The sequence below is a fragment of the Phacochoerus africanus genome, chromosome 12 (genome assembly GCF_016906955.1).
Source record: "Phacochoerus africanus isolate WHEZ1 chromosome 12, ROS_Pafr_v1, whole genome shotgun sequence".
NCBI lineage: Eukaryota > Metazoa > Chordata > Mammalia > Artiodactyla > Suidae > Phacochoerus > Phacochoerus africanus.
In genome coordinates, this window is record NC_062555.1 from 10252130 (window position 1) to 10275427 (window position 23298).

The following is a 23298-nucleotide window of genomic DNA, read 5'->3' on the forward strand; positions in this document are numbered from 1 at the left end:
TACAACTCAGGATGGACAATAGATTAACATAGATAGATGGAGAGAGGTGGATAAATATAGATACAGATAGATAGGCCCTGGGAAATTATACATCAACCGGAGCACCTTGCCTGGTTTTAGCTATAGTTCTTTTTATACTTTTAATTTTTCCACTCCGCGGAGATTATTCAAATGAATTATCAAATAATTAAAGGAAACAAGATAACAATTCATGGTAGTGTTTAATTACATGTAAAGTAGATTCTCCTTATTTCACTTTGCTTTTTAAGTCAAAAACAGCACTTATGGACCAGAACATTTTTACCTCTTCTTCAGAGGCTTACAACATCTTTAGAAAGCATGGAAGGTCACATCAGCCCTTAGGAGGACTTCTAAGGAACTAGAAGTTGTCTTAATTTGAGTTATTGGGGAAGCCAGTTCCAGTGACAATAATTTAGTTGGGAACTCAAGGAACAATGGTAGGGACTGAGGATTTGAAACAAAGAAGGGACAGTCATTCAGAGATGTTTTATTTAGTCAACAACAGTCAAATATTTAGTCAAAACATTTATAAATGTTTTATTTATAAACTAACAACATTTATTTTATAGATAAATATTTTGATATTATTATCTTTGGTCTTTATATTAAGTTTATTTAATTACAAGTTTATATATTCTAACTATGACTATATTTAACAACCAGTCACAAACTTCTGATATTTTATCAACTTCCTTTTATAAGTTGGTGTGAGCAGCTCTGGCACACTGCTGGAAAACCCAGACCTTTATCCCAAGGAGTCTGATTCTCCAGTTAAGTAGCTGCCCATTCCCATTCATGGTTATCTGCTGATGTGAAACCGTCAATCACTTTCCTCGTGAATCTCCTCATTTCCAAAATTTCTCTTCCCTGCTCTTGTCATATAATGACACCCTATGTCTTTATCCTAATCCATATCAGTGACCCAGCCAGCAGAGTAACTCCTTCCTTTACCTATTGGTTTATTGGTACAAGAACCCCAACTTTCCTTGGCTGCAGCCATAATTTTTGATTTAGTAAAACCCTTACTGTGCCCAATGTAGAACTCTCTCTCCCATTGCAAATAGGACCTCGACACCAGCTGTGATTAAAGTTATGGTGACAGGAGGAACAAATTCTCCAGGTGAGCTGCTGGGATTAATGTTGAGATGAATCACTCCAACCCCACTTCTTGGTTCTCAGAAACAAGTTCAAGTGTATACTGTATCTTGTAGGCCAGCAATCAGTCCCACAGGAGTTAACTTCTATCCTTAGTGAGAAGTCTTAGTGTGCTCTACAAAATACCGTAGACTGGGTAGCCTAAACATCACATATTTTGTTATCACTGGTCTAGAGGCTGGAAAGTCCAGGTGCTAGAGGCAGGATCCCAAGCTGATAAGTCAGACACTCAAGTAAGCCCTCAGGTCATTTTCCTGCTGAAGTATTATCAGCAAGAAAGGTACACTTATGTTCAGAATATGTTTCAGTTCCAATAAATATGTATGCCTTCCAACTCCCTGGTGGAAGGGCTGTGACGTAATCAACCTGTTACCAGTTATCAGGCTGGTACCTTATCATAGGCTCAGTCTCTAAATGTTCCCTATAGTTTGGACATTCAGTAGCACATATAGCTAGATGACGGTTTTGTGAGAGGAAATTCAATGTCATTGGACCCATGAATAGCCTCTCTTCCTACCACCATGGCTAAACTATTCATGGCCCATTGTGCCATCAATGGTTTAGCCATATATCTAAAGCCCTTGGAAATATCTGGAATTCTGTATCAGATCAGGCCATTTATATAAAACCCTTGGAAAATAGATCAGGCCATATATCTAAAACCCTTGGAAATATCTGGAATTCTGTTTCCCTTAGTGAATGATTCCCTGATAAATGGCTACAGGTTTCTTTGGGTGAAATATTGCAGAAATTTCTGCTCCACACTCTCCCTGTGGTGTGATTAGGGTCCTTCTTCAAGATGATCTTAGCTCCACTTCGTTTGCATAGCATCTGAAACTGGTTTAGGTTTGGATATTGGCCAAGGTGTACTAATTTCGTATTTGACTGGCACCGAGTGTAGGTTACATAGATCAATCAATATCTTTTTTGGCTGCTCATGTCTCTTGACCCTAGGAACACCATGGTAGATTAGCCACAGCCACAAATTCTGGGAGTCATTATTTCAGTCTGCTTCTTATAGTAATATGTCCACCTTTCTTCTAAAAGTAAAATACCTGGCCTCTGCTATTGCAGAATCCTCTATTAGCCCCATTAATTCTAGGGAGGTAAGTTCTATAACACCATCAACTCTGGCTTCTTGGTGATGAACAAGTCCCCCATATCATAGCCATTATTATTTGTTTTATTAAAAAGAATGTCTCTTAGTGATTCCTGGCTAACATAGTTAGCTGTCTATTCTCTGGTCTTATGTAATCTATACATATTGGCATCCTCATCTCTTTAGGGTTTGTGATCCATTTTTCAATATTCTTCTACCTCCATATTATCACTATCCCATTAATTGTAAGCCACTGATTTGTCCATGTGCCAAGTAGCAAATCCAGCTGTGTATTAGTACTGGCTCCAGATGTATTTGTCCGTGTGTAAAATCTTGAATCTCATGAGAGAGTGCTTCATCAAGAAATTCTCTGTGCTTTACCTGTGTTAGAGCCATGGATGAGTAACCCCTGAAGAGTCTTGTGGGTACTTTCAAGTATCCAATCTTATGTAATTGATGCAAAATAATACCATTAATGTGAGAACACAAATTCCAGAAGGGGAAAAAGAATTGAAATGCATATAATCAACAAAAGACTTACATTCTATATATATATATATATAGATAGATAGATAGATAGATATAGATATATATATAGATATATATATCACCAAGGAGGAAAGAAAAGCAAACTCTTAGATAGAAAAATGGCTAAAGGAATTCCACTTGGTTGATTTCACAATTGCTAATCACACTGTATAGAAAAGTGATCAAATTCATTAGCCATTAGGAGAAATTCAAATTAAAATCAAAATACAAGGCTATTTCCTACCCACTGAAATTGCTTAAATGAAAATTTCAAAGATCAAATATATATCAAGAATGTGGGGAAACCAGCAGTGTCACACACTGCTGGTGGAAAATAACACTGGCTTTTAAAAAAACCTCCTTATCTATCATCACATCCCCCCTCTTAATCTGTCTTTCAAAATCCATTCCTAGGCATACTTAGCTTCAATTAAACCTTCTCTTCTCTTGCCCTCATTATCAGTTATGGAACTGGCTTTCAGGATGGTCTGTCTTCCACTTGCAAGAGTTGAGTCTTCTTACCTGCTATCATGAAGGCCTAGTGACATTCACATGATGCCCTGAGCTGATTCTTGGGTGATTTAGCCTAGAATTTCCTCTTAACAATGCAGTAAAGATGCTTAACAACAACCAACCAAAAACTACACGTTCTGATAATTGCCCTTGCCAGTATAGCCCATAAATGCTAGCTATTGTCTATATTGCCTATTGTTACATCTTAAAAAAAGCTATCTTTAAAATTTTCATCATATCATCATATGACACAGCATTCGAGAATCATAACAATTGTGAAGTGTTAGAGATCCTGAGATTCCAAGGATATTTACCGACAATATTGTCTTTTTGTATCATTAGGCTGATAAATTATGTAGGCCCAGACAATAATATGTGTAAGCAATTTATTTGGCAGGTACAAGAAACATAAGTTGTTTGAGTGGGGAATTCATAAAGGAATAAAGCCCAGCCAATTAGAGCCAATAAAGTGTTCAATATTAAGCCAGTTGTCTAGAAGTGGCTGAAGTTCATTCCTGTAGGACACACTGGAAAACAGTTTAAAACCCATGGTTCTGAATTACTGTGTATATATATATGAAATTTGGCTGAGGGCTGTTCCCCGGGATTGTTAATACCTAGCACTATGAGCTTGCTGGACTGACAAACCAATGTGGCTTTCCCTAGTGTCAGGGAATAACACAGACATAGAGATGCAGATTCTGACAACTCGATGCTGTTACAGCTAATTCTAAATAAATTCCTGTGACTAAGGTCCACTGCTACTTATCAATGGACTTTCGCGGAAAAATTGTTTTTCTTTTTAAAACTTGTCATGTAAGACATAGTTTCTCTTTAAAACATCTATTTTTCAACAATTATTTCTTGTTGAATATAATTTGTCGATACACAGATGAATGGATAGATTGGTCTATCTTCTGGCTTTCCTAAGGAATAGATACATATGTAATCTCAGAAAATACTAATTTCCACAGTCCTTTTTATAAAGGGATATAGATATTTACCTATAAAATTATATAATTATTACACCTATAACTATAAAATGAAGGCTGTTGTTGGAGTTCCCGTTGTGGCTCAGCGGGTTAAAAACCCAACATAGCATCACGAGGATGCAGTTTGGTCCCTGGCCTCGCTCAGAAGGTTAAGGATCTAGCCTTGCCGCAAACTGTGCTGTTGGTCCCAGATGTACCTTGGATGCTGCCTTGCTGCACATTGCTGTGGCTGCAATGTATACCTGCAGCTGCAGCTCTGATTCCACCCTTGGCCCGGGAACTTCCATATGCTGCAGGTACAGCCCTCAAAAGGAAAAAAAAAAAAAAAAAAAAAAAAAGACTGTTGAACATATTATGATTTCTGAGTTTTAAAAGGCTTTAGAATATATACACACAAATACACACGTAGTTAGGGATATTTTTCCCTAACCTTTATTTTTATTGTGATGAAGTAAAATTAGAATAAATATTTATTCTCATTTTTAAAAATCAGATACATAAAGAAGCCTTTGTCATAGCTACACATTTAATGAATTTTCCCAAGATTTCTCAGAACTAACTGAAAAGAAAGAAAGAATTAAAACTTTTCCAACCCTTGCCATTTGTCAGAAGTCTTCTACTACATTATGACATTTAAAAACACAGTTTCTAAATCCTGGGCACTGTCTTTTGTTCCAAATTTCAATTCTTCAAGATATACTACCTGGAGGCTCTTTAAAGATAAGCATTCAGGCAGTTGAATAAGTGTGACTCCTTTTCACACAGTGGGAACATCCTTTAGGGATTTTATCCTAAAATGCTTTCTTTATTGATATCCTCAAGCGTTTCTGTTCTTGTAAGGTTTAGATTCTTATAAAAAAAAAATGAAGAAATGGCTCTTCTTTGACCTTAAGATTATTCTACTACTGTAATAGAGAGGTATCATTTGTAGAAGCTTCAATACTTTTTAAAGGCAAAAGTGACCTTGGAATAAAAAAAAAGTGACCTTGGAACAGATCTCATAAATGTTCACCTCTCTCCTGTTCATGTGCATCGTCCAGGCAATTTTGGCTTCCAGGGAATTATACAAAAAGAAGTAAATGTTATATGTTACTTTGAAATATTCTACTATACAGGATTTGTATTCCAATTTAAAAATGAAAATTAATTTTTAGATTCCATTTTTGTATATTGTTCACTGTGGCCTGCTTTGGTCCTGCCCAAAGATGTATGCCAGCTTCCTGACAACACAATTATTGGCTTTCCACCTGAAACTTCTGGAGAGTGGAGAATAAAACATTAGAGGAAAATGAGGGAAATATACCAGCTATTCTTTTTAAAACTGAGATTTCTGTAGAAAAGAAGCACTTTGAAGCTATCAAGGGAGCACACCCGTTTTATACATTGTAGAGTGAAAATAACACTATTTTGTTGATTTTTTTTCCTTATATAATGAGTCAAGTTTTTATTTACTGTTGAGTTTCCTTGGATAATTATATATGTTTATTTTATATAATAAATTTATATACAACCAATCACTACTGTCATCTTGTAAAGATATGGACTCACTAACTGGATGGGTCTGTGCCCAGATTCATGTCCTTCGTGACGCCTAACCTGAAGGATATGACTAGAAGGCGTTCATGTGAAAACGGAAGGAAGGGAGAATCCTACTGGCCGGGGTCCATTCCAATAGTGGCAGTGACTGTGGCCCCAGTATCATTTCTCATAAGGCCACAGCAGTGGCAGTCACTCAAACAGCAGTCATTTTCATCTCATAGGTCTAGCCTTGGGGAAGGAGCAGCACTTATATTCTGGGTGACATTATGTCCCCAATTGGCCCCTTTGTAGCCATTTTTTAAATCAAATTTCTCTCTTTTTCCTTAATAATGACTGACTGATGCAGGGAGAGTGGGGAAATTTTAGTGTCAATTTCTTAAAAAATTAAGTCCCCTTCCTTTTTTCATTTCTTCCTTCCTTCCTCTCTACCTTCTAAATCTGTAAGGATTATATGTATATGTCATATATATAATAAGGCTTGAATATACATATATACATGCTAGGAAACATACTAGCTTTCAAAGAAACAAAAATGAACAAGATGTGTTCCATTTTTCTAAGAAGTGTATGGTTCATATTTAGAAACAGTTCCTCATATATGCAATTTTTACGCAGTTATGTAACAAATATCATAGTAAATATACCTGTGAAAATTAATGGAACATAGAGCAGAAAGTATCATAACCCTGTACATTAACTACACTTCAATAAAACTTAGAAATTAAAATTAGATTCCACATATAAAAAAATGAAGAAAAATAATGGAACAGATTTATGGGTGAGTGCTGAGAAATAAATCTGGAAGAACAAATTCAAGTAACAGTGAATTGGCAGTATCCTGCCGTTACATTGTTTTTAAGATTTCCATTCTGCCTAGCAACCCAGAAGGACAGGCCATTAAAAAATGTTATGTGGGGGTTTGCCTTTATGAAATTAACATCAGAGGCACTCATCTCCACCATCGTGACAAGCTGTGATTGATCATTGGCATTCTCTAGATGTTCTTTCCGGCTCTTTCCTTCAGTTTTTGCAACAGTTAAAACAAAATTTTTGTTTGGATACATTTTTAACAAAAGCATTATATATAACACATGCATTATGTATAAATTTACATATGAAATATATTTATATGTATACACACATAGATATAATGTGATATATATATGTACATATGTGTGTATATATATCACATTTTCTTCCCTTTCATGTTATGTCCTGGAATTACCTGGGTGGCTCAGTGGGTTAAGGATACTATGTTGTCACAGCTGTAGCTCAGGTTAGTTTTCTGGTGCAGGTTCATTCCCTGGCCTGGGAACTTCTTCATTCCGTGGGTATGGTCACACACACACACACACACACAGAGAGAAAAAAGTATGTCCTTTTCTGCCCATATGATTGTGATGAAACTTTAAAAATATATTTTTAACCTATCTCCTTCAGAATTATTTTATTCAGAAAAAACCTTTAAAAAACTATTTTTCTTCCCATATATTAGTTTTAAACAAATATTTTTTAGAAATATCTTTCATCTTTTTTTATAAAAGTAATCTATATTTTAGATTAGTTTTAGTTAACAGAAAAATGAGCAAAAATGTATTATTTAGGGAGTTCCTGTTGTGGCGCAGTGGAAACGAATTTGACTAATATCCATAAAGACGAGGGTTTGATACCTGGCCTCACTCAATGGGCGGGGTATCTGGTGTTGCAATGAGCTGTGGTGTAGGTCGAAGACATGGCCCCTATCCCGAGTTGCTGTGGTGGCTGTGGATGGCAGTTACAGCTCCAATTCAACCCCTAGCCTGGGAACTTCCATATGCTGCACCTGTGATCCTAAAAAGCAAAAAATAAAAATAAAAAATAAAAATAAAAAAGGTGTTAGGTCAGGAAGAATGTTATACTCATTCTCCCTCTTCCTCTCCCAAATCTATTGGTCAAATGTTGTTTTCAAGCATCCTCTACAGTTAAGAGCAGAATTCCTTTTGGACTGGATCATTCTTCCTTGTAGGAAGCTGTCCTGCATTGTAAGATGTTTAATAGCATTTCTGGCCTCCACCAGATAGAAGCAAATAGTTACCATCGTCATGACAACAAAAATATGTTTTCAAACATTGTCTAATAGCTCCTGGGAAGCAAAACCACCCCAGGTTGAGAACAAGCTATTTAGAGAATTACAGCAACTTTTGACAATTTATAATAAATTATAAAACTATAGATTATATACCAGGAACTAGTGGCTTCAATAAATATAATAAATACCTATGTTATTTCTTTAATGTATTCCTCTCAAGTGAAGTATTATTAGCACAAATTATATTTAATATATAAACAAAGTAGATTTGTCTTTGAATAATATACTATTACTTCAAGAAAAGTATTCAGTCTATTGTTGGCATGTCAGTTAATTTCACATTCGTTAAGGTATTATTCTTTCAGAGAAGAAATAAAATGCCTGGTATCTCCAATGTGACATCCAAAATTATTTTTTAAGTGTCTATAACTGGAATTTGTAAACCTCCAGCAACTATTTTAATAACTGATTGGCAAACTCACATACTGTTAAAATAATGATTCTCTGGCTTTATCTAATTTGGTCAAGCAAGGTGAGATAGCAAGCGATTTAACAAGGTTTCCAGTAAGACAATCTTGTTTGCTCTGCTTTCTCCCATCTTTCCTAATGTACCTAAGGTTACTGCAGCAATAAAACCTCCTCCTATAAGCATGCATATGCCAAGGAATTAATAAACAGAACTATTCAAAATTATCAGTCATCTACATAGTAGACTAAAGGATTAAAATCATTGGAGATAGATGAAGAAGTGGCAAGAATTCTAGACCTCAAAATCTAGACAAACTCTCCTACAGTTGCTACCAGAGAAAATCCTGGGAGTAATATGTATACAGAGAAGAAAAGCTAAGCAAGCATGCTGCAAAATGAACCTCAATTATATCCTCAGACTTGAGTGTTGAATCTTAATAAGCAGGCCGAGCAAGTGAAGAAACCATTTCCTAGACTGAAGCTTAGCCATGTGCCTGGAACCCAAGTAAACTCCACCAGTGCCCATCTTTGCTCCTTGGTAGTTTTTGTTCTGCTATTCCATCAGATAGAAAGATCAAGAAAAGATTGATTGATTGGAAAGGGCTTTCCCAACACACTAAAAATTCACTCCTTAAGAGATGAGCCATTGCTGTTGTAACATGTCTCTGATTATGCGCAGGGCCTTTTCTTTCTTTTTTTTTCTTTTAAAATTTAAAGTCCACCTAGTCTCATATTAGTATAGCCGCTCCAGGTTTCTTATGGTTTATACCAGTAAGATATATATTTTTTTTCATCCTGGTAGCATAAAATTTGCTTGGTTAAATTTTTGCTAAGGAATTGTTGGAGAAAGCTTTTGAGAGAGAAAGAGGTGAATTTGAGGGAGAATAATGCCCTTAGAGATTGAGAGCAGATTGAGTTACAAAATGATGCTGGCGATTACAGGTTAGAGGATTACTCTGGAGGGTAAATACGTGTTCAAAAATTAGGCTTTCTGTTCTGAAGGGCAGAAGGTGGTTCCCCAGTCAGGCATGCGTGTAATCCTCCAGTTTACTTAAAAAGTGCCAATATCATACATGGTATGACGTGACCAGGGAAGATGCCATCCTGATCAGTTCAGTCGCTTTTCCTGCTTGAAGGGCAGTTCATACGCTGGGGAGAGGCACAAACATTTCAAGTTCTATGTTGGCAGGTGTCCTTGGCTGAGCACGGCCGAGGCAAAGGCAGCTCTTTTACCTGGTCCCTCAGGTTCTGTGGGGTTCAAAGGGCAGCAGAGGCAACGCATTTACTTGTGTCTCAGATTCACCGTTGACTCTCTCCTAACGTAGACTCCTTGGAGAGGCTGTGATTTCAGTCCAGCTCTTCAAAAGAATTCCCTGAGTAGAGAAAAGAATGTAGATCCCTCTCAGGATTTCTCCTTGGCTTGTGTTATTACTGCAGTTGCTTCTCATCAGCTTCTTGGGTAAGGTTAAGTAGCTCTGTTCTCTCTTCATTTGTCCTTCTGTTATTAGTACTTAGAGCCAGATTAAACCACTCAAACTGCTGACCCCCCCCCCCCCCCCACTTATCTTGCCAAGAACAGACCTTCTGGATCAATGACCGCCCTGCATTTTGACGTTAGTCTTCAACCACACCCTGTCTTGAAACGTTCTCACCCTTTCCTCCTACCCTTCCCATGACCCTGTCTTGGAATTTTCACATCCTCTCCTCCTACATCTTCTGTGTAGCCTGAGGCTAACCTTGAGACGGGTTACTTCAGCCACAAGCCCCTCTAAAACCTATGTCAGGGAGCCCAAGCCTTCTCTCAGTGCTCCTGGACATTTGCTGGTAATTAAACCTACTTGACGCTTCAACGCTTTGACTCCCTGCCTGTTTACTTCATCTCCAAACCCACAGCTCTTTCTCACTCCAGCCGTTAGTCCTGATCTTGAAAATAGCACTATGGACATCTGGCTTGATTTTCACTTCCTTAAGAAGTGAGTTGCTTGACTGTTTTGCTGGGGGTTTCTGCTCATCCACTTCCCAAGCTCAGAAGTAGATGGCCTTGGTCCAGGTTGCAAAGTCGTGGATGGCAGGCACCTTCCCCGCAGTGAGCTTGCCACTCAGTGCTGCAAGATCAAGGGCTCCAGGCCTCTATAGAAAGCCTTAAAGGAGTAACTTAACATTAAAATTTTAATACTTGTTATTTCTACTATAAGTTGATAGACTTTTTTCTTTTTTCTTTTTTTTTCTTTTTTTTTTTTGACTGACTGACTGTAAAAAATCTTTCCCTTTGAGGTTTTCAATGGGAAGAGCTGCTAAAAAGTTGTCCCTGTAGGGGACCTGTTTACTAGTTAGGGTCTTACCTCATCTCATCTACCTCCCAGGGCTACCTTAGCATCCCTAAGTGAGTAATTAGCACTCTCCCTGCTGACTTGGAATAATGGAAATCTCAACTAAGAAAGGTTGAAATCTGAGAACAGATCATATGCGTTTCTAACCTTTCTTTTGAAAAGCTTTATTCTTTAATTTGCACTAACCTATGAGGAAATTAATCACTCATTTTCAGCATGCACACATCAATTCACAACAGAACCAAGGGAAAATTAAATTCATAATTATTTTTATTTGGATAGGTGACATTTGTTGCACAACTTAGCACACTCTGGAACTTTCATGCTTTAACTTAAATACTTGTGTAAAAAATAATTAAATTAAATATGTCATCCTTGATTCTCTTATTATGTAAAATCTGCATCAGGTTTTCATTTCAAAGTATCTTGTATACATTTGAAAACATTACATTTATTATATATATATTACATATAAATACAGAAAATATTAAATGGCCCTGTATTATGAAACCAAAGATAATTCATTGTTTTTAAAACTATTTGTTTACTTGAAACATATTAACATGTGAGTATACCTTCATTCATTAGATAGGATAGTACTGAGCACATCATTTACTCCTTCTATTAAAATTTTTTTCCAAGAACTGATCTAGTACAGACATTTATGCTAGGAGAATAATAAAATTAATCATTTGATTGTCAGCTAGGTTTCTGTTCATCACCTTTCACTGAAATGTCATAGAACATATTTATGTATTTTCATTTTTCTAACAATCATTACTATTTACTAACATATTTATTGCAATGTAACATATATGCAATGTTTTTATAATATAAATACCAAAATATATGTAAGATTTTAGATTACCGTGACATTTAAAGTTACAGTCTTTCTTATTTAGAGTCTTTTCTGCAGCCAATGTAAATGCTAGTTTTGTTTCAGTAAAAAATCTTAAAGCATTCAGTCTTCGTAACAACTAATGAGGCACGTGTTATTATTTTTCCCATGTAACACATTTGGAAATTGATACACTGATCAGAATAGATATAAAAATACTCAACAAAATATTAGCAAACTGAATTCAATACCACATTAAAAGGATCATACATCATGTTCACATGGGATTGATTCCAAAGATACAATGATGGTTTAACAATCACAGATTGATCAAGTGATATACCACATTAACGAAATAGAGGTGAAAGCTATATGAACAGCTAAATAGAAGCAGAAAAAGCACTTGACAGAATACAATCGTCATTTATTATTACAAATCTCAGTGAAATGGCTATAGAAGGAACAAACCTCAATGTAATAGAAACCAAATGTGACAGACTCATAGCTAACATAATACTCAATGGTAAGAACCTGAAGCTTTTTCTCTCATATGAAGAACAAGGCTGGAATGACCACTCACAGCAGTTTTGTTCACCATAAAATCGGAAGTCCTCTCCATAGCAATTAGACAAGAAAAGCAATAAATGGCACTCAAATTGGAAAAGATGTAAGACTGTCACTACTTGCAGATGACTGATACTATATATAGAAAACTCTAAACAATCCACCAAAAAGAACTACTGGAATAAATGGATTCAGTCCAGTTGTAGGATGCAAAATTAATATGCAGAAATTTGTTGTGTTTCTATACACTGAGAACAAGCTATCAGAAAGAGAAATTAAGAAAACAAGCACACTTACAATTGCATAAAAAAGAAGAAAATACCTAGGAATAACTCTAACCAAGTAGCTAAAAGACCTGTACTCTGAAAACTAAAGGCACTGATAAAGGAAACTGAAGATGACAGAAATAAACAGAAAGGTATACTGTGCTCATAAATTGGAAAAATTGATATTTTTAAAATATAATACTGCTCAAAATAATCTATAGTTTCAATGGAATCCCTGTCACAATACTTATGGCATCTTTCACAGAACTAGAAGAATAATCTCCAAATGTGTATGGTGGCACAAAATACCCCAAAGAACCAAAGCAATTTTGGGAAACAACAGAGCTGGAGGAATCTTGTTCCCTGATTTCTAACTATACTAAAAGCTATAGCAGTGGATACTGTATAGTCTGGCACAAACATGGACACATAGATCAATGGACCAGTACAGAAATCCCAGAAATAAATCCACACTAATATGATCAGTTAATCTACAACAAAGGAAGAACGAATACAGTAAAGTGAGGAAAAGACAGTTTCTTGAAGATGTAAATGGTATTAGGAAAACTGGACAACTATATGCAAAAAAAAATTAAATTGGACCAGTATCTTACATCATATACAAAAATTCAGCTTGAAAATAAAAAGAGATGAGAAAGTAAGAATGTAGGCAAGACTCTTTTAGATAAAATTAAAAGCAAAGTAGAAGCCAGGAACATAGAAAAAGCACTACTCCTTAAGTATATATAAAATAGATAAGCAACAAGGACATACTGTAGTGATAGGGAACTATATTCAATATCTTGTAAGAACCTACAATGGAAAAGAATTTTTAAAAGAATGCATATATGTAAAACTATTTTATCTATATGTATGTATGTATATATGACTGACTCACTTTTCTGTACACCTCAAACATTGTCAACAATGAAAATAGTTACATTGTAAACATTGTTATAATAAATGGTTAAAGGAGACTTTATATATATGTGTATACACATGCATATATATGTGTGTGTGTATACATATATCACAAGTTGCTCAACTGTAAAAAAGAATGAATTCTTGCCATTTGTGACAATGTGGATTGATCATTAGGGCATTATACTAAGTGAAAGAAGACAGAGAAAGACAAATACTATATAATATCACCTCTATGTGGAATCTATAAAACAAAAACATACAAAACAAAACCAGACTCACAGATACAGAGAGTAGACTGGAGGCTGCCAGAGAGGCAGGTTTTGGGGGGTGGGAGAAATTCTTCGGGCTTTGAAGGTAAGACTTCCACTTACAGAGTGAATAGGTCATGGGGATACTACATGCGCCACGGACAGCACAGTCAATGATAGTACATTAAATTACATGGTGATCATTTTAGAATGTAAATAGAGATTGAATCACTAAATTGCACATCTGAAACTAATACTGGATGTTAATTATACTTCAATAAAAAAGAAAAACATCAAATTAAAACAAGACAAAAATAAATGTTTCAACTTGAAAATAAAAAGAGATTAGCAAATAATGAAGGTAGGCAAGACTCTTTTAGATAAAATTAGAAGCAAGATAAAAGCCAGGAACATAAAAAAACCACTATTCCTTATTACTTAATAAGGAATGTGAGAATTGCTTATGACAAATTCAGACATACACACCTCTTAAGCTACTCGAAGATGATTTGATTTTAGCTTCATAAGCAATGGAGGTTAAAAGGAGAGGTTTTCTGCTGTCTGGGTAGTAGGAAAGGAAATGTGACATAATTGCTTTTAATTAAAAAACAAAATGACTATGGCATTTGGTAAAATATATCTCAGGTATACAAGTATGAGAAGATGGTGGATTTGATGGTGGAAATTGCAGTGGAAAAAGGGGAGAGACTAAACGGATGTAAGACATAACGGATGAGATGGAATTTAGGGACTTGATAAGTTGGGTGCACGGCGTGAGGGGAAGCAGCAAAGGTGGGAAACTTGATAGTGAAGGGAAAAGGAGGAGGAACAGGTGGAGATAGGGAAGTAGTCTATTAACTAGTGTAGATTGTGTTGAATTTGAGGCATCTACCTTATTTAAAGAGATTGAGTATGTAATTTGGTGTGTGAGTGTCCTTCTCTGTGCCCATATGTACTACAGGTAAGATATTTTTATGGTACAGGCTATTTAAGGTAGACTATTGTGATGGTGAAAATTTTAAAGAGACATTAAGAACTCACAGACATAGAAAACAACTTGTTACCTAAGGGAAAAGGTGGGGGAGGGGTAAATTAGGAATTGGAGGTGAACAGATACACAGTACTATATATAAAACAGATAAGGAGTTCTCCTCCTGGCGCAGTGGAAGCGAATCTGGAAGGAACCATGAGGTTGCAGGTTCAATCTCTGGCCTCACTCAGGGGGTTAAGGATCCAGCGTTACCGTGAGCTGTGGTGCAGGTCGCAGACACGGCTCAGATCTGGTGTTGCTGAGCTGTGGTGTAGGCCGCGGCTATAGCTCCATTTGGACCCCTCACCTGGGAACCTCCATATGCCATGGGTGCGGCCCTAAAAGGACAAAAAGACAAAAAAATAAAATAGGTAAGCAACAACAGTATGCTATACATACTGTATAGCATAGGGGACTATATTCAATATCTTGTAAGAACCTATAACAAAAAGGAATTTGAAAAAATGCATATATTTATAACTATATGTGTGTGTGTGTGTATATATATATATATATATATATGACTGACTCACTTTTCTGTATACCTGAAACACTGTAAACAATGTAAATAGTTACATCGTAAACATTGTAATGATTCCTCAATAAAAAAAGAACTCATTCTCTGGTTCATATAAACCTGAGTTCTCATCACAGGTAAGTTACTTTGGCAAGTTACTCAAATTCTTAAGTATATGATATTATGCCACACAGTACTTTATAGTGTTAAAATGAGAAATGAAATAGATGCAGTATGTATGGTGCTTATAGGATTTGGCATGAATTTTACCGTGAATGATAGCAATATTATTATGATTACTCTTATTGTATTAAAAAAAAACAAATTTAAGACTTAGCAAGTTACCAAAGTCATGCAAAAAGCAAGTTACAAAGCAAATACTTGAATCTCTCTCTCTCTGAAATTAGCATATGAATTCTGACTGTTGTTCTATTTTGGATTAATGCTATTTTCAGAGATATACCCCTTGCAGATAATGTGGTTGCCCAGAAAGACATATAGAGTAAATGAGTGTATGAAAGCTTGAATGAAAAAATAAATAACAAAAAGAGGTCCCAGCACAGAAATATGAAGACAACCAGAATTGGGGAGATGAGAAGAGAAAAATAAATCACAAAATAATGTGTGTCCTATATGAATAAGGACATCTAGAATCTTCGCAGGTGACAGATGAGTGTTTCATCAGGAAGAGAAGCGCCATTGATGTTGAAGGTGACTGAGATGACAAGAAAGATCAGATTTGAAAAACGTCCACTGGGCTTAAGCAAGAATATTGATAATTTGGGGAAAAATACTAAAAGAGATGTAAAAATGATACAAAATGCTTTCTGAATAATAATAAAGTACTTAAAAGCAATGCTGTCTATTACTTCAGAGACCTGGATGTTGGTCAAGTAGACCATCTTTAATTACAATGGAAAGCGAGCACTTGAAAAATGATTGCACCCATGTTCAAGAGCCAATGCAACAACAATTTTATTCACAAAAGCATTAAAATGCTAATGTTTCACCCTTGTTATAAAGCTTCTAATGAAAACCTGAAAATGAAATAATAAGCCTTCATTCCAATGATAATGACTAAACCTAGAATGAGGCATGGTGATATCACATTTCCAATTCAAGTTTCTACAAATTAATATTACACTTTTGCAGCCCTCTGATGGAATTGAGGGCCTTAAAAGACTTCACTGTAATGTGTTGTACGTATTGAGAACTTCAGGTAACCATTTCACTACATTTAAACACTATTGTCAAAATACAGAACATTTGTAGAAAGTCCATTTATTAAGTTAATTTTCCAGTGCTTATATAAGGTGAGAGATTGGCATTCATGGACACAGCGATGATAATCTATGTTACTGAATTTTTACAGCTTTGTTAGTCTTGGAATATTTTTCTTTGTTACTTCCTCCAAGTGTATTTACTTCTTACTCAAGGCTCTAGCGGAATATCATTGATTCCTCCTTACTAGCAATTTTATTTCTAGATGAAAATCTTTCCCTGTTGTAGAGTCTTTTGGGTGACTACATTTCAGTGATTTCTGTGGTTAAGAGTCTGGGATTTTTCTTATGAGGATCATTCAGTATAAAGTTTTTCAAAAGCTACTTGATTGACTTTCTTCAGAACACATCCACACACCTACTGTCAAGTGAGGTGCCCATCACAAAGACAAAGAAAATAAACCATAACTGGCTATACTTAAAAAATCTTTTTCATATGTGAGTTTACAACAATTACAGTCATGGAAAAAGAAGAGACCTTATATTTCTAAAAAGTTGCAAAAAAAATTTGCATTTAGAAAATAGAAAGAAACATCTCCCAAAAGTACGACGGGCACCATACGTCTGAGCATGTATACTACTTCACGCCAGAACAGATTCTTTGCCTGTTTTTAAAAATTAGGTTCTTTTAATTATTGAGTTATAAACATTCTTTATATATTTTTGCTACAAGTCCGTTACCTATATATGACTTGCAAGTATTTTATTCCATTCTTCAGATTATGTTTTTACTTTCTTGATTATAGAAGTTCAAGTTACTTTTTCTTCTGTCTCCTGTGATTTAGTTGTCATGTCTAAGAAGTCATTGCCTAATCAAAGATCAGGAGGTTTTCTTCCTATATTCTAACTGAGGATTTATGTAATTTTAGCTCGTATATTTATCCCCAAAATTATTTTTTTTAATGTTTGCGTATGGTGCACAGCAGAGATACTGTATTTTTTTCCATAAGAATCTCTGCATGTCTCTGAAGCATTTGTTAAAAAGACGCTCCTTTTTCCCATTGACTTGTCTTGATACCCTGTCGAAGAGCAACTGACCATAAATCTGAGGGTTTACGCTGGACTCTTAATTAATCTATATCTCTATCTTTAAGCCAAAACCATATTTTCTTGATCACTGTAGCTTTATAGTAAATATTAAATTTTTGTAGTATATTTTTGCTGTAAATTTTGAAATTACAAAGGTTCTCTTAAGTTTTTATTTTTCAAAATGATTTTGGTTATTCTGGGTCTCTTCCATTTCCATATCAATTTTTAAGATGTGACTGTCAATTTCTACAAAAAAGCCAGCTGTGATTTTGATAGCAGTCATTACTTTTGAAGTATTTTCTCAGTATCCTAACTTATTTTTGAGGTAGTTACAGTAAGCCAAATCTTTATTAATAACCATATTATTAAAATTGCATACATCAAGCCTACATACATTATTCTTAAAGCCTAAATTAAAAAGGACTCCTTCCATTTCAAACACATCAGACAATCCTATGGCCAGGTAATAAAATGTAATTATTTTCAGGTCTCCAGGCAGGACAAGTCCTGACTTGCTTAAATGTAGATGAATAGCAATGTTAATCCTTATTTTAAAATAATAGGAGTAGTACTTCCATCCAATTTTAATATGAAAATGTCATTCAGTTCCACGTATTAGGGAAGCCTGGGGTACTCCTTGGAAAATCAGTTATTTCCTTTCTGTTGTGAGAGATCTGAGAAGAGAAATCCTTGTACAGGACAGAGAGGCATTTACTCGTCAAACATAGGAACCAAACGTCTGCTTATGTAAAACATCTTTGGATCCCTGTGCTTCCTTACTTTGTTATTTTGGGCATTCCTTTTGCACCTTCGTCACTCAAGATTCCCTTTCCAGGTGTGGTTAAATCCGTCATTCTCCTGTTATGTTCCCTGCACAACCTGCAGCATTAGAACGACATGTGAAACAGAAAATGCAAGTACTGTGCCCCAGCCCAGGCCTACTAAATTAGAACCTCCAGTGGGTGGTATCCTGCCATATGTGTATTAAGTTGTCCTTCCTACGAGGTGGTTTGACTCCAGTGGGGGCTAAAGCTTGACAACCCCTGGCTTTGAGAAGTGGATATCTAAATTCACACATCTGATTTAACACAAGCTTTGCTTCCTTTTTTAACTTCCTCTCCTAGAATCTATACTTCTAAAGTCATTTTTCTCCCCCTCTGGTTAATACTTATTCCAACATCCCACTCGCCTTCAACTATGGTTAGTGTCTTATTTTTTGAAGAGCCTTTTGTGGGTAGGGTAATTATGTGTTGTAGTGAGGCATAGTTAAATAGTTAAAGCAATTTTTTTGACCTTTAAAAACTTATCTCTGTTATTATGCAGTTTTTGCTTGTGGTAAGATTTACTTATTTATTTTCCAATTCTTAATTTTATTGTGTTCACTTTTCTGACCAGTTTATTTTATTTTTTTAAGTTTTTTTTTTTTTTTCTAGGCAGAAAAATAGTGCAATGTAATTCGGGGGATAGTTCTTTTTTATTTTTAAAGTTCTATTCATATACAGTTGATTTAAAAGGTTGCAGTAATTTCTGCTGTACAACAAATTGATTCAGTTATCCATATACACAAATCCATTATTTCTCAGATTCTTTTCCCATTTCCTGTGCCTTACAGCAGATAGCCATTGGCCAGTCATTCCATATACCACAGTGTGCCTATGCCAATCCCAAACCCCCAGTTCACCTCCCCACCTGTCCCTTTTGGTAACCACACATTTGTTTGCAAAGTCCGTGAGTCTGTCTCTGTTCTGCAAATAAGTTCATTCATACTTTTCTTTAAATTCCCATGTAGGTGATATCATACGCTTGTCTTTCACTAACTCACTTCACTCAGTATTTTAATCTCTAGGTCCATCCATGTTGCTGCAAATGGCATTATATCATTATTGTTTATGGCTGAGTAGTAGTCCTTTGTATATATGTACCACATCTTCTTTATCTATTCTTCTGTTCATGGATATTTAGGTTGCTTCTATGTCTCAGCTGTTGTAAATAGCGCTGCAGTGAACATTGGGGTGCACATATCTTTTCCACAATGGTTTTCTCTGGATAGATGCCCAGGAATGGGATTGCCTAATCATATGGTAGTTCAATTTTTGGTTTTTTGAGGAATATCCATACTGTTTTCCATAGTGATTGTACCAATTTACATTCCCACCAACAGCATGAAAGAGTTCCCTTTTCTCCACACCCTCTCTAGCATTTGTAAACTTTTTGATGATGGCCATCTGGGCTGTTGTGAGGGGATAACTCACCGTGGTTTTGATTTTCATTTCTCTAATAATTTGTGATGTTGAGCATCTTTTCATGTGTTTTTGTGTCATCTGTATGTCTTTGAGGAAATTTCTATTTAGATGTTCTGCCCATTTTTTATTGTTTTTTTTTTTTTTATATTGAGCTGCATGAGTTGTTTGTATGTTTTGGAGATTCATTCTTTCTGGGCCACTTCATTTGCAAATATTCAAAAAGTGATGCTGGGAAACCTGGACAGGTATGTATAAAAAATGAAATTAGAATACTCTCTAACACCATACATAAAAACAACCTCATAATGGATTAAAGACCTAAATATAAGATCAGATACTATAAAACTCTCAGAGGAAAACATAGGAAAAATGCTCTCTGACATAAACCTCATACCTCCTAGAATAGTGAAAATAAAAACAAAAATAAACAAATGAGACCCAATTAAGCTAAGAACTTTTGCACAGCAAAGGAAACCATACATAAAATGAAAAGACAACGCACAGAATGGGAGAAAATATTTGCAAAATATTTATTATATATTATATGGTAGGCAATAAAAATAATGACTATATATATATATACACACACACACATGAATATACACATATGCACAAATACACACCGAACACTTAATATATATGTGTATGTATATTAGACATACTATATATATGCAGACATATATGTGTTAACAATTTACATACACACATTACTTTATTCCTAATAATCACCTCAGGAGATAATTTTATTAATATCCCCATTATACAAATGAAGACCCTTAATAACAGAGAAGTTAAAGAACTTGCCCCAAATTGGATCCATTAAGAGCCAGAGGGATTCCAAATAAGGCAGTCTGGCTCCAAATTAAGAGGTATGCAGGCTACATTACACTGAAAAGGCAGATGCTTGTTTTCCCCATTAGGCATTATATAAAATATGGGCACAGAATGTTATCTGTGGCTAATGAACTTGGATTCACAAACTATCCTGCAATTATGGGGAATGACTTTTTGCACCTTGGCTCTCTAGGCCAGTGAGCCTTGAAAAGAAAATGATCCTAAGTATTTAGCGAATATAGTTTTAGCAAAATATGATGATGATGATATTTCTTACTGAACAGGATCAAAGTCAGATTAATAGTAACAGCATATTGCTCAACCAAGATATACCGTGGGATCCTCAGAGGAAAACTGAAACCCAAGATGACAGAATGTTTTCTCCCTGCATGTTGTAGGAGGAATGAGGGTTAGCCATCTCTGGGAGTGGGGTGGGGGGAGAACATTGCCCTCACTGTTAGGCATTCCTCCCCAACTGGAACAGAGAGAAATCTGGACAGAGGAAAATGTCCATCTGACTGAAGGCTGGGACGGCAGAGCAGCCACACGCAAGGAGGCCCATGACACAGGCACACCTTCAGCACAGCAGAGACTCTGCCCATGCGGAGGAGGAGCGGCAGATGTATGGAAGTACTACATCAAGGTTGCTGCAGAAACAGCACTGCATAGTAACGGGGAAACATTCCTTTGGAAACGTCAAAAGAATCTTATTTTTATTAATTGCGACCGAAGGAGAATTATGGGGAGGTAGAATGATAGCGGCAAGTCACAGAATCCATTCATTACTACCTGTGACAAAGGGATGAGTAAGTTAGATATCCCCCAGCTGTGGTCCTTAAACTCTCATGCTTTGAAATGCTTGCCCAGGCCCCGGCATAGAAGCTCCTGGATGTGGATGCCCTCTTCATCTTGGGAAATGGCTCAGGGATTTCTGCACATCTACTGCTCGCATGGCATGCACTTTATTTCTCCAATTTTAGATGGAAAGTACTATGAACGCGGGAAGTACTACACTCTTCAACAAGTAAAACACGAAGGCAAATTCTTTTTAATTCAAAATGTGTTTCCTAAGAATCTATTGTACCAGCACTATCTATCTACCTATTCATCCGTCTACATGTGGTATTTCAATGAGAACATTTAGATTATAAACACATTATACATTTTTCTATATCACACTTTTAAAATGATTATATATATGTTGCTCTTCTAGGTAATTTTTAGTCCTTGAGAGAGAAGAAAAAATTATTACGTGGAGAAGAATTTGAATTGCAGAATGAGAATTATAGGGCTTACTTGGCAATATTCTAAATTTTACTAAGCTGACCAATTTTTTCTTACCCTTTTAATAACTGCCCTTAAGGTAGCTCTGCTTAATGCTGACATATTCTAAATTATTGTTAAAAAATAAATATATTATTTGGAGAGCATTATTTGCAGATGCATATGCAAAGATGAACATAATAATGAACAAAACATAGCATCTAGACCTGCTGTTTTGAATTTCTTATCAAAAAATTTCTAGGGAGTTCCCAGGTTGTCTAGAAGCTGAGTATTTGGTATTGTCACTGCCATGCCTCTGCATAGCAAAAAAAATAAAAAAAAAAGCACATAATACAAAAAATTTCTAATCATTATTTTTTTTTAGATGAACAAATTTTTATATAAATCTGACTAATCTTTCAGCTGTTACTTAGGAATATCTAACACCTAATCTGTATTTTTGAGGTAGCTTGAGGCATAGATGGAATCTACCTAGATAATTTCATAAAAATTAGCTCACACTTGATCATCTAAAAGTAAATTGTATAATTATAACACTTCTGGTGAGAAATAAAACAAGAATAAATGAATATTTTCTAGGATTTGGTGATTAATTTTTACATAAAACACAAAAAATTTGTGTATTAATGAAAAGAATAAGTTGGACTTTAATAAAATCAAAAACTTATAGAAGAGAACCTTTTAAGAAAATGAATATGCAATCCACACATTAGGAGAAAATATTTGCAAAATACGTATCTTCTAGAAGACTTATTTATAAACTATACAAATAACTGTTAAAACTGAACAATAGGAAATAAACAATTTAATTAACAAACAGGTGAAATATCCAGAAAGACACCTTACCAAAGCAGTTATGCAGATGGTAAGTAAGCATATGTGAAGGTAATGGACATCATTTGACATTAGGGAATTGCAAATTAAAATGGAAATATGATGCCACTACCCACCTATTATAAAGATTACAATCCAAAAGGAGTCAAGCCCAATTACTGGCTGTATTGTGCAGCAAGAGGACCTCTCATTCTTTGCTGATAGGATTGCAAAATGGTGGGGCCACTTTGGAAGATGGTTTAATGTTTCCCTCACAAAGCAAAATGTAATCTTACTGTACAATTTAGCAATAGTGCTCCTATGAACCCAAATGATTTGAAACTTCCCTCCAGGTACAATCCTGCATGTAAATGTCTATAATGTTTTATTCATAGTAGCCAAAGACTGAAAGCAATCAAGAAGTCCCTCAATAAGGGAATGGATATACAAGCCACAGTGTATCATACAATGGACTGTTATTCAGCGATAAAAGAAAATGAGCTATATTCATATGCATATCACCAGTACTTTACATAGGGTCTAAATAATAATAGAACTTATGTATGAATAAGTCAAAAATTTGTTATTATACTAAATATGTACAGAATGGTGTAATTAGAGGAGAGATGGATAGTCAAAAAAAAAAAAAGAAAATGAGCTATAAAGTCACATGAAGACATGGATGTATTGTGAATGCACATCTCTGGGTCAAAAA